Consider the following 13,150-nt stretch of genomic DNA (forward strand, 5'->3'; position numbering starts at 1 on the left):
AAAGTTCACGTGGAGGTGATCATCGCAGCTACACTTTTACCGACAAGCGCAAAGTTCGGCGACGCTTTCTCTGCTTTTCAGAAAACGCGTGCAGCTTTGTCAAAAGGAGCCGCATCCGCACTACTACGTGTCGTTCAGAAAGCAAAGGGGCGTCGTTCAGAAATCAAAGAGGCGTCGTTCAGATATCGAAGAGACATTTGTCGACAAGGGTAAAAACACAGTACCACCACTTGATATTTTCTCTATATATGTCGACCTTCGTCTTTTATGGCAAGGCAAACCTGAAGAGAATGCCCAACTCTCCCTCACCTCTGAGGGCGCACTCCCAGCAAAGCCTTTCGAAATACTCAATTCTTTCTTCTTCCCCAAAGATGATACCAGATGCCTGGAGTACATATGACCCAGGAGGAAACAGCACAACAAATACATGTGCTGATTCATTCACCGCTTCTTCAAAAGCAAAGGTATCTCATATCATCAAGGTCAAAAGCAAAAGTATCTCATATCATGCTTTTTCCCTGTCTTTTTCTTTGTCCTTGTTCTTACTCGCATGGCAAAGTAAAAGAAGCAATCAGCCGGCACTTGGAGTCAGTCTTCCGATCTGGAGCCAACTGCCTGGGATCTATTCCTGATTGCTTACTTAGCGTTGCTCTCGAGTAGTCATCTTCAACGGTTGATACACTTCCGGAGAAGGGACCACTTCTGCAAAGGGGAGCGAGTAAGGCAAGTGAAAATGATACATTGAAGCATGTGGAGACAAACATAGGCTGAGTTATCCTCCAACCCTTTTCAATACGAATTGGAAAGATTGAACAAAGAAACAGACCAAAGGGGTAAGCTCAGACCTTCGGGGAAGACCAAAAGAATCCTCCAGCCCAGTAGCACAAAGGAAAATCAATGATGGGCGGAAACCAGTTCGAGAGTAAGCCTGTGGAATCATCAAGATCAAGCCTCAATGCAATCAACAAAGAGAAGAGGGAATTTACACTCCATAACCAGATTTGCGTCCCTAAACTCTTCTCTTTGTTAATTACATTCTGCCATGTTTAGTATGTTTAGTTGTTGTTTGTGTGTTTACTTATGTTTTGTGTGAATCTATGCTTAAAACATTGAGGACAATGTTTGATTTAAGTGTGGGGGGGGGTAACTAATGTTGTTAATGCAAATTCGTGGGATTTTATCACCCATAACTTCAAATGTTGTTCCTTGCTGTTTTAAGGTGTTTTTAAGTTGTTTTAGAGTGTTTTAGTTTGTTTTGTTTTTATAACTCCGAAAAGCACATAAAAATTTGAAAAATTGTTTTGAAAAGCCTAAAAAGAGTGTTTTGAGTCGTTTTTGTGAGTTTGTGTCTTAGGGTACCTTCCAACACAATGATAAGGATTTGGTTTGTAATTGCATGACTGTTAAAAAGAGTTATAAACATAGAGAAAAGTTTGATTTACTCTTGGTTTATGCTTAGTTATGGTTATAATGTATGACTTCACATGCAATCATAAAAGAAAAATTCGTTTTTGTAACATGCTTGAAGGAAGGAACTCAAACAAACGCTACAACCCTGTGAGACTCGAGCCATTACCTTCTTTGGAGAGTTATTTTCTGTGATTCTTTGTTTTCTAAAGTTGTTGAATGATCTCATTATTCCTTGCTTGGTTGCTACTTAGAATGCAATTGTATCATGATAGAACTAAATGCTAGAACTTATATCCGTTTCATTCAAAGCATGATATTGAGTTGCATAACATATATCAAGATGAAGTTGTGTAGTTGCCACCATAGCCAAATAGCCTTACTTCCCATATTTCGTATATATTGTAAGTCTTAACACCGCTGAGCCTCGTTTAACCTATTTTCTTTGCTAACCATATCACCCCTTACCTAGCCTAGATTAGGACCATCCGTACCCTTGTTCTTAAAAGATAGTGAGCATGACTTAAATGAATTCCTTTTGAGTACATTTTGCAAGAAAATGAGTGTGGGGGAGTAAAAGTTTGTTCTTAAGTTTGTATGTTTTGAGAGTCAAAAGAAAAGAAAAAAAAAATTGTGAAAAACATATGAAAAAGAAAAACAGAAAAGAAGAGAAAAGAAAGAAAGAAAAAAAAAAAAAGAGCTTGTTCCCCCTTGTTGTTCAAAAGTTGAGTTTTCATTCAAAAGTGAATTCTACGTTAATTCAAATGCTTTGCTCGCTATTTCTTTAAGAACCTTTGTTTTCCATATACCTTCTTTGTTAGCCAAACACCTTTAGCCCCGTTACACCCCTTTGACTTCTATCTTGATCGTTATGTGTTCAATAATGTGGAGTTTGAAATTGATATGAGCTTATGGAATCACTGGTTCTCATTCTAAGTAGTAGCATTCCATTCATGAGATCATATTCATGTCATTATCGTAAATCCAGAAAATGCTTTCCTTGTTATAACATATGTGAGTGTTCGTCTACATGTTTACATCAATCTTCTCACATATAACTAGTGTAGGGTTAGGAAATAAAATCATAACTTAAAGGGAGATGATTAAAGGGTGTTGAAAGGTTTGAAATGCATGTGTTGAATTGGTGGTTGAATGATGAAAGAATAAGTGAATGATTATGATAAGTGTATGATATGTTAAGTGATAAATGAATGATATGTTAAGTGATAAATGAATGATATGTGGTGATAAATGAATGATATGTGGTGAGTGATAAGTGAATGGAAGTGATAAGTGATAAGTGAATGGAAGTGATAAGTGATAAGTGAATGGTTTGATAAGTGAATGATATGATAAGTGAATGCTTATAATAAGTGAATGATATGATAAATGAATGCTTTAAGTGTTTAAAATAGGGAACAAAGCCCTTCCTTGCATGGCAAGGAAGGGAGACACAAGGAAACACACGACAATGTCCTAAGGTTGCAAGGAATGTTGTTTTTGTGTTCTAAAATGCGTAGGAGTCTTCAATGATGCTTAAACATGAGGTCTTTTAGGATTTAACTTTCCTACTTCAAGTCTTTAATTTCGTCCATCCTCTTGGCTCCAAGCATATGATATCCATTCCAATCTCTAATTTGCTCCAAAAGGCTCCAAAAGGCATCCTTTTGCATACCTTGCCCTTAGAACCTGAAAACACACAAAAGAAGCATAAAGGACTAAAATAACTAGAGAAACATAACGTAAATGCACGAGAACAAGCCATTTAAGTCGCATGATATTGCTCCTATCAGTATCTCTATTATGCAATCATGTAGGGGACTTGTGGGGAATGTTTTGGGTTGTCGTATGCAATCATCCAATTCAATAACGTTAGGAAGATTTGAAAGTTAATTTAAGCGGACCTAATTAACTTGGAGCGTTGAGAATTAATGGTTTATTGAAATGCAATTGGAAATCGTTTTATTATGCAAGTGTAACATGTATGGAGATGAACCCCTTAGCTATTCTATCATCCATTCATTCCATTTCATCACATTCATCTTTACTATCTGTTTTTACTTACAATCTGTTCTTTTAATTTAAATTCGTCAAAACCTAAATCCCCCTTTACTTTCTTGTCGAATTAGTTAGAAATCAATTTAGTTTGTGTTTATAAGTGTTGTGATTAAATTTGTTACATAAATTCGTCCAAATTCACCAAAGTGCTCAAAACTGCCCAGAAAGTGATTTTAAGGCAGTTTTGAGTGTTTTGGGTGATGTTTGAGTCTTTTCGTTTGTTTTAGTGTTTTAAAGTTTAGTTTTGCATTCTTTGAGTCTAGTATAGTGTTTCATATTGTTATTTTACGTTTTTGAGTCAAATCCAAGTGGTTAACAATCCCTCCTAATCCCCGGTCTAGAACGATCCCTACTTATACATATACTACAATTTGACGAAAAGAGGGTTTAATTTGTGTGCGTATAAATCCCGCATCATTAACCCACATTATCCTCACCTAGCCTAGTTTAGGACAGTCCACACCCTTGGTCTTAAAAGATTGTGAGCATGACTTAAATGAATTCCTTTTGAGTTACATTATGCAAGAAAATGAGTGTGGGGGAGAGAATGGTTGTTCTTAAGTGTATGGGCATGTTTTGAGATTCAAAAGAAAAGAAAAAGTTGGGAAAAACGTATGAAAAAGAAAAACAGAAAAGAAAAGAAAGAAAGAAAGGAAAAAGAGCTTGAAAAGATGAAAGAATGAGTGATTAAGTGTTGAATGTTGAAGAAAGGGTCCAAAACACCAAATCTGGCCCTAAAGTGTCTAAATTCTCCCTTTTTGTTCAATTGTTGAGTTTTCATTCAAAAGTGAATTCTAAGTTGATTCAAATGCTTTGCTCACTATTTCTTTAAGAACCTTTGTTTTCCATATCCCTTCTTTGTTAGCCAAACACCCCAAGCCCCATTACAACCCGTGACTTCAATCTTGAGTGTTATGTGTTTCAATTTGTGGAGTTTGAACTTGGTATGAGCATATGGTGTGACACACCCCGTCCCGAAGGAGGGTATGCTGGCCGTCACGTGAGAGTGACGTAACCATTTGCACAGTTCGGAAGCTTTAAAATATACTACTTCTAAAATGCAACACCCGAAGGTGAGTCCTTATTTGGTCCATTCTGTCAGAACTCCGTTGAATTTCCTCGTAGTCACCACACCTTTGCAATTCTTGAACCTGGAGGGGCGCAAAACAAAGTTGAGTGGGTCAGTAAAACAATTCTTTTCCAATTCCAAACACTTCTCAAAACTTTGTAACCCCTCGCCGTAAAACAAGTATAATTTCCCAGAAAATAAACATATATACGTATGTATAGATATGTCAATCATGTTCCTTGATATGCCATTCATGCTCACAATATGCCATTCATGCTTGAGAATATGCCACAATAGAATCTCATAATAAATGTAAATGCTCAAGCGTAATCACATCACAATATATAATCTGGCAGCCGGGAGTCACCTAACGTGACATGTACCGCTGCACTTAGAGCTCCACGCTCAACTCAATCACTGAATCTGCACACGAGTCGGAACCACCTAACGTGGTCTGCACGACAAGCTGGGTGTAATATATATGTATGCTCTAGTGCTACGATCACGTGAAGCTGTGCGATAAATCGCGGGTCACCTACAAGTCGGAACCACCTAATGTGGTCTCCACGACAGGCTTGCACCTAACTTGGATCCAAGACGAGCATGCGGTGCTGGTGAACATACACGTGAAGGCTGTGCCCTGGCCCTGGACGGGAGCACTAACACCGGGGGTGCAGATTATGAGCTCTCTAATCCTCTCAACCTACTACTGCATAACAACATGAATACCACTTACCTGGCACTTACCTGTGCGTCCACAGCACCAATACACATATATAAATGTATGCCACTACTAATGCATGTGATGATAGTATTTCAATCGTAGCTTACCTGGGCCTCCTCAGCACCATGCAACAGTATGCATAATTATGGTAATGCACATATTAAAATATGATGCATATATGACAGGATAATTAATTCGTATTTCTTTTAAAATACGTTTCTGGGAAATACGTCAAGCATACGTATATATATATATACTGAAAAATAACTGCCCACTCACTGATCACATCGACGTCTCATAGGTCCCTGAGCCTCCCCTAGATTGGTTACATTCTTCTTCTGTATAATTTTCACCTATACAAAAAGTAACCAAATTGACGTTATTTAACGCACATACACCAAACATTCGTCCATAACTTTCTCATACGTTGCTCAATTTGGGTGTATGAATATACCACGGTGATCTACACGACGTCACGAACGCGTGACAATTTTCAGAACTCAATTTGGAGCTCTCACGCGCCCCCACGCGCCCTGTTCACGCGCTGCCCACGCGCGCGTCTTCTTCCTCGCGTCGCCGGACTGGTTTCGCCGGAGATGGTGTTTTGCCGGAATTTCTGGGTAAATTTCAAAGTGTCATAACTTCTTCATTTCTTAACCATTTTCGACGTACTATATATCAAAATGAAGGTATTGACGAGACGAACACATCCATACCTGTCTCGACCCCTAACTCGCCGTGGTTTCGCCGGAAAAAGCCCCGACAGCTCCGGCCAAACTTTGAACTTGTCGTTCTCCGTGTTCCTATGTCCATTTTTCACGTAATCTATACCAAAATGAAGCCCTAATCATAATCTACCACGTTGGACTAGTTTTAGGGCCTAAAAACAACGGAATCAAACTTTTCCAAAAATACGAAAATTCGGCCGGACTTACAGTTCGTGATCCCGACGTCCAAATCCTTCAAACGAAGCACTCCGAGCTTCCTTAGGACCTCACCAAGCTTCCTACAAGCTTCAAAATCCCAGAAAACATCAAGTTTTACGTGTGCATGAACAGTGCACACGCACAGTGAAATTGAAATCCAGGTTTTCCGAAGTGAAACTCACCTGAAATTGGTACCATCGTGTTCGTGTGGTCTTCAGGAGTACGATGGTGGTCTTAGATCCTTCGTTGGTATAGTTTTGGGGTGGTTTGTGGGTGGTCTGTGTGAGTTCGAAGGAGAGAGAGAGAGAACGGAGAGTGAATGAGAGATTTGTGAGGGAGGAGAGAGAGAGAGACAAGATGCAGAAATGGGGGAGAGATTTGAGGGAGGTGGGATCCTACCCAATCCCTAAATCATCAAGTTACAACATATTTTACGCCCCTTAGTCCCGTTTAAGGGCATTTTCATAACTTCACATCCTCGGAATTAAAATTCTGGGACGGGTTGTGACATGGTGTCACTGGTTCACGCATCTAAGTAGTAGCATTCCATTCATGAGATCATATCTAAACATGCTTATTAATTCCAGAAATTGCTTTCTTTGTGATACATTTATGTGAGTGTTCGTTTTCATGTTTACATCAATCTTCTCACATACAACTAGATTAGGGTGTGTAGTTAGAAAATCTGAGTGAAAATTGAGTGCATATCTTGTAAGGAATTGAGCAAATTCTCTAAGGCATGTTACTACATTCAAAACATGGTTTTAAATGCTTAATTGTGAACTAGTATGTGGTGACTATGATTAAGTATGTACTTAAGTGTAAAGATGACCAAAATCTGTGGGAATGATGATTTTTAACATGTCATGTGCATTGGAAATCCCTGAGGCAAATGTTGGAAGGTTTAGGTTTTGTTTTGTTCGTTTTGTCTAGTTTTGTGTTCTTTTGTTGTTTTGTTTTGCTCGAGGACTAGCAAAAGCTAAGTGTGGGGGAATTTGATAGGAGCATATTTAGGCAACTTAGTTGGCTTGTTCTTGTGCATTTACGTTGTTATTTCTTAGTTCTTTAAGTCTTTTAAGCCAATTTCGTATGTTTTCAGGTTGTAAGGGCTAAAGGAGCAAAGAAGTGCATTTTGGAGCCTTTTGGAGCACTTTTGGGCTAAGGATGGATAGCTTATGCTTGGAGCCAAAGCAGACGAAATTGAAGACCAAGTGAGCCTAGAATCGAAGGAAGAAGGAGGAATTAAGAATTGGAAACTAGTTTCCATTATGGGTAGTTTCTATTCTTGAAAGGTTTCCAATTATGCAAGTTTCCATTTAATGTGGTTGCCTAAATCACATGTTCTAGAAGCCCTAGACATGTGCCGCACCTTACCTTCCTCTTCTCTCTTAAAATCTGCAAGATTATGCCACAATCCCTTTCTTAAAAGCCTTAGCCGAACCTATACATTCCTTTTCTCCTAAAATCTGTAAGATTATGCCACAATCCCTTCTTTTCCTCCCTTGTGCCACAAGACTTAGCCTTTTTCCCCTAATTCCTGATTTCAATTACCTATTCTAAAGGGATTTAACTTAATTCCTGATTCTTAGAATTGATTTAGGGAATTAAACACTTACCTATTTCTGAAAACAACCCTTGCCGTGCACTTCCTTGGACCATTCCTCTTCCTTGCCGTGCAACGGGGAGGATTCTTTCCTATTTCTAGAGTCTTTGACTTAATTTCTGTTTACCTAAATAACCTAGGGTTTTATTTCCTGAAATCCTATTAATAAACCTCCTTGTTACAGCCACAAAACATTGATTCATTCACCATTCACGGCAGAAATTTATCCCCTCCCTCTAACACATCCATACTTCACCATTCTTCAGACTTTCTGCCCAAAAACATCCCTGATGCGAGAATTATACGCACACAAATTAAACCCTCTTTTTGTCAATTGTAGTATAAGTATAAGTAGGGATCGTTCTGGACCGGGGATTAGGAGGGATTGTTAATCACTTAGATTTGACTCAAAAACGTAAGAACACAATATAAAACACTATACTAGACTCAAAGAATGCAAAACTAAACTTTAAAACACTAAAACAAACCAAAAGACTCAAACATCACCCAAAACACTCAAAACTGCCTTAAAAACACTTTCTGGGCAGTTTTGAGCACTTTGGTGAATTTGGACGAATTTGTGTAATAAATTGAATGAAAACACTTAGAAACATAAACTAAGACACTTTCTAACTAAATTGGACAATAAAGTAAAGGGGGATTGAGTTTTGGACGAATTTAAACTAAATGTACAGATTCTAATTAAAACATATTGTAAATATGAAATGGAATGAATGGATGATAGAATAGCTAAGGGGTTCATCTCCATATATGTTACACTTGCATAATAAAATGATTTCCAATTGCATTTCAATAAACCATGACTTCTCAACGCTCCAAGTTAATTAGGTCCGCTTAAATTAACTTTCAGATTTCCCTAGATTCATTGGATTGAATGGAATACGCATTACAACCAAATTATTCCTAATCAAAGTCCCTAACTATGGAATACGCATGATAGAGACATTCAACAAAGATCATTAAGTTCAACGGAAATCATAAACATCGACGAGGCATTCGTTACTATGGAATACGCATGAAACTTATGCCAAGAATTCATTTAACGCGATTGTTTATAAGCAACCTCCACTACTTGTGAATATAAGTTCGTAACTATTAGGTGAAACTCACTTATATTCTAGCGTCATATTCATGCATGAAAATTAAGCGCGCATTCTCAATAAACATACATAAATAAGTTATCAATCAAACGGTTAAACAAATTGAATCCACAACTTATGAAACGCAATTAGAAGTAATCAAATCAAAATGCAAGCATAAACATATATTTCGAATCCCCCCCTAGCCAAGGGGGGGGGTTTAGTTCCTCATAACTTTGAAATCAAAGAAACACCTAAACATTCCAACAACTCAAACTTGAATTGTATGAACGTTTAGGCACTCTTCTCTTCCATTCCTCATACGTACAAAACAAAGATAATTGAATTTAAACATTGAGATCAAAGAAACACCTAAACATTCCAACAACTCAAACTTGAATTGTATGAACGTTTAGGCACTCTTCTCTTCCTCGTTGTTGTATCACAAGGTCTAAGGTGTGTTTTGGGATAGTGTGAAGTGTTTTGGAGGGATGGGGAGTGGTTGGAGTGGTGTTTGGATTAGTAGGGATACTCACGGCACAAGGGGATGATTTCTGGTGGTGTTTTGGATGATTTTCTGAATATGGACGAATTCAATGAATTGAGGTGTAATGCATGCTTATTTATAGGTGAAATGGGGGGAACATGACAGCTAGGAGGGAATGTGGCTGCATGTTTGAATGATTAAAGGATGCATGTGGGTTGGAAATGCATGTGTAAGCATGTGTTGGCTGAATTAAAGAATGTGAGGGAATGATGAAAGGGGAAACATGACAGCTAGGTTGGTTGAATGATTATGAGTGCATGTGGCTGATTTATGAAGGGAATGCATGTGATTTAAAGGGTGGGAGTGCATGTGGGTGGAAATGCATGTGGGTTAAAGAGTGAATGCATGTGCAATGACAGCTAGGTTGAATTAATTAAAGGTATTGCATGTGCAAGGTTTTGGTGTGAATGATTGAATGTGCATGTGGCTGATTTATGAAGAGTGAATGCATGTGGCTGCAAGGTGTGAATGATTATGGGTGCATGTGGCTGCAATGGATTAGGAATCCTTCAATTTCGTCCATTCCTTTTGCTCCAAACATAAGCTATCCATTCCAAGTCCAATTTTGCTCCAAAATGCATCTTTTTGCTTCCTTAGCCATATGAACCTAAAAACACACGAAAATGGCTTAAACTACTAAAACAACTATGAATTAACAATATGAATGCACGAAAACAAGCTAAGTAAGTGATAGGAGCATATTTAGGCGACTTACTTAGCCTGTTTTCGTGCATTTATATTGTTAATTCATAGTCGTTTTTGGCGTTTAAGCCATTTTCGTGTGTTTTTAGGTTCATGTGGCTAAGGAAGCAAAAAGATGCATTTTGGAGCATTTTGGAGCAAAATTGGACTTGGAAGGGATAACTTATACTTGGAGCAAAAGGAATGGACGAAATTGAAGACTTGATGTCACAAGGATTCCTACTTGAAGTAGCCACACACCTTCCACATTTCAGCCACATGCACTTGTTCCTCCATCATTGCACCAACAACAACATTGCACATGCACTCCCTTTAATTAATTAACCCACATGCACCCTAGATTCTAATCAGCCATTCACATTTAATCATTCATTCCCATCAGATTTCTAGCATATTCACATGCATTCCATCCTTTAAAACATTGCACATGCACTCCACATGCATTCATCCTAGCTGTCATGTTTCCCCTTTCATCATTCCCTCACATTCTTTAAATCAGCCAACACATGCATCCACCTTTCTCCCATCAGATTTCCAACATTGCACATGCATTCCCCTTACAATTTCAGCCATCCTAGCTGTTTTGCACATGCATTCACTTAACCTAGCTGTCATGTTCCCTCTCCCATCCATTCATCTCCCTATAAAAACCATATGATGCGAGAATTATACGCACACAAATTAAACCCTCTTTTTGACAATTGTATGAAGGAATATTTGTGAAAAACAAGTTCATTTGAGCAACATCAACAACATGCAATTAACAATTAAAAGGCGGAATCATGTTTATATGCACTCAAAAACAAAACTTAACCCATGAACTTCAAAGCCTAGTAGATAGGTGAACCAAGACTCAACTCAAAAACAAAGTGAGTTGAGAAATCAATACCTTTGTAGATTCCTCTTTGCATAAGCAAAGGCTAATCACCCAAAGAGAGGGCCTTCATTCCTTGCATCTTAGATCCATGGATTTGGACGAATGAAAAGGTTTCTCCAAGTTCCCAAAATTGAGAACCTCTAAGTCTCCACACCAAGGTAAGATTGGAGAAGAAATGAGTGACCTTGAGGAAGTAAGATTGCTAGATGTTTTTCCTCAAGGTGGCCGGCCATTTCTAGAGAGCAAGGAGAGTTTGTTCTCATCTTTACTCCTTAGAAAACCCTAAGGATGAAATGGCTATAAAGATGTCTTTATACCACCTCACAATGGAGTGGCAAACTTGCAATTAAGCCAAGTTTACTACCCTCCTCTAAATGGCCGAATTTAAGGGGATTTATTGGGCTATTTGGGCCTTTGTGAATCATTATTCATTAAGTTGTCATACAACTTAAGTCAATGGACTTGACGTTCGAAGCCCATTGGGCCTTAAGGTCCAAAACTATCCCGAGGTCTTTAACGAACTTATTCGTTTGATTAATTAACATATTAATTAATCCTTGCCATAAATAATTAAACCATTTAATTATTCTTACTCATCTCCGTTGAATCTTCAATCTTTACCTTACACGGTGTACGATCCATTAGGTTCCTTTTAGCGAGGCAGTGGGCGATTCAAACTCTTTCAAATCGATTGTGAATTGGAACTTACTTTCAATTCTCCCGTTAGTGATAATACACTTTTAGGGCTTCCACAAACCATGGTTGACGCCTAGCAGCATGTCATGGTTACCCAAGCTAATCAGAAGAGGTGGAGAACCTATTCAGTTTTAGGATTACAAATGCAATACGGTCTTTCTCTAATACAATACTCTTGACCACATTGTTTGGTTTGATAGTTTATTCATGTCTACTATCCAATGTGAGTCTTGTGCTTATATGATTACCTTGAATGTGATCTGGAACGCATTCCAACATCTCATTCATACTCTGGCCAGAGATTCTAAATCATATCATAGAGTATTCTCCCTCAAACAGTTTGAAGGTTAGAGATCCCTTGTTGCGCATTCACTTGCCTCCATGGCTAAGTGGCTTAACCCCAACGATGTCGTGGACACCCTCCTGATGGAGTGACTTTGACATAATCAAAGATTAAGGACCTAACCACAAGACAACTGTGATGCCTCAGGTCAAAAGACTAATTTGCATTATCCCAACCATGAGTTCTCATGTGACATGAATATGAGAACTCTTCGTTGATCGTGTTCAGTGAACTCATTCTCTATTGAGCACCTACGTACTTGTCTTGATGTCACACACACCAATGACTCGAGACTAGTCACTCTCCCTGAGAGAAGACATAGCACGTACTGATCTTAACGGACTGTCAATGCCCAATTGACAATCCTATGATCAGGAACGTTTAGGATGTGTCAACGAAAGAATGGTCTCATGAATCTAACTTCTTTAGATCGCATTCTTCCAATCACATATTCCTTGGACTTATCGTTTAAGCATATAACATTTATACGAGACGGCTCAAACAATAATGTTTGCCCTTAATATTAAACTATATTAGTTTAACATGTGAGATGTCCATAAAGTATCATCATATGATTGGTTTTAGGGCACATTTCCAACAATCTCCCACTTGCACTAGAGCCAATCAGCTTAGTCATCAGTGATGATACCTCTTCTGTAATTCATTTCATAAATGGCTGAGTAGTAGGCTTAAACAATGGATATCTATATGTTATCCATAGAAACAACCTTGAGAATAACGACGTCACCATTATACATGATTCTCAATCATGTGGTTCAGTCTCTCATTTGAGTTCGGATCTTGATGAGACCTTGATTCTCTGGCTTGAGCTATCGCCCCATTAGTGTCATACACTTTCTTGTTGGAACCGAATGGAGAGTTCATAAATGAACTTTCCCATCCAAACAACAATGTTGTAAGCTTCTATATGGCAATATATTTTGCATACATGATGGAACACATTAAAGTCATTACTTTTAACGTTTCCACCCAAATATCTCTTTAGTCATAATAAAGAGATATCTCATTATCACTTCATTCATAATGAAGAGATATTCTATGATGGATTAGATTCATAATCTAATACATTTACGCTTC

At 38.2% G+C, this 13,150-nt stretch overlaps 1 long non-coding RNA gene across 1 annotated transcript; it reads right to left on the minus strand.

The window, feature by feature from the left end:
* Positions 1-4,486: 4,486 nt before the first annotated feature.
* Positions 4,487-6,557, minus strand: LOC148691296 (uncharacterized). Its single transcript, XR_015956042.1, has 6 exons — positions 6,367-6,557; positions 6,194-6,271; positions 5,975-6,083; positions 5,713-5,874; positions 5,538-5,611; positions 4,487-4,616 (listed from the first exon to the last, which is right to left on the minus strand). It is a non-coding gene; the product is annotated as an uncharacterized LOC148691296 (long non-coding RNA).
* Between the last annotated feature and the right edge of the window lie 6,593 nt (positions 6,558-13,150).

The sequence above is a fragment of the Pyrus communis genome, chromosome 14, assembly GCF_041283825.1.
Source record: "Pyrus communis isolate YQ-2024b chromosome 14, ASM4128382v1, whole genome shotgun sequence".
Taxonomy (NCBI): Eukaryota; Viridiplantae; Streptophyta; class Magnoliopsida; order Rosales; family Rosaceae; genus Pyrus; species Pyrus communis.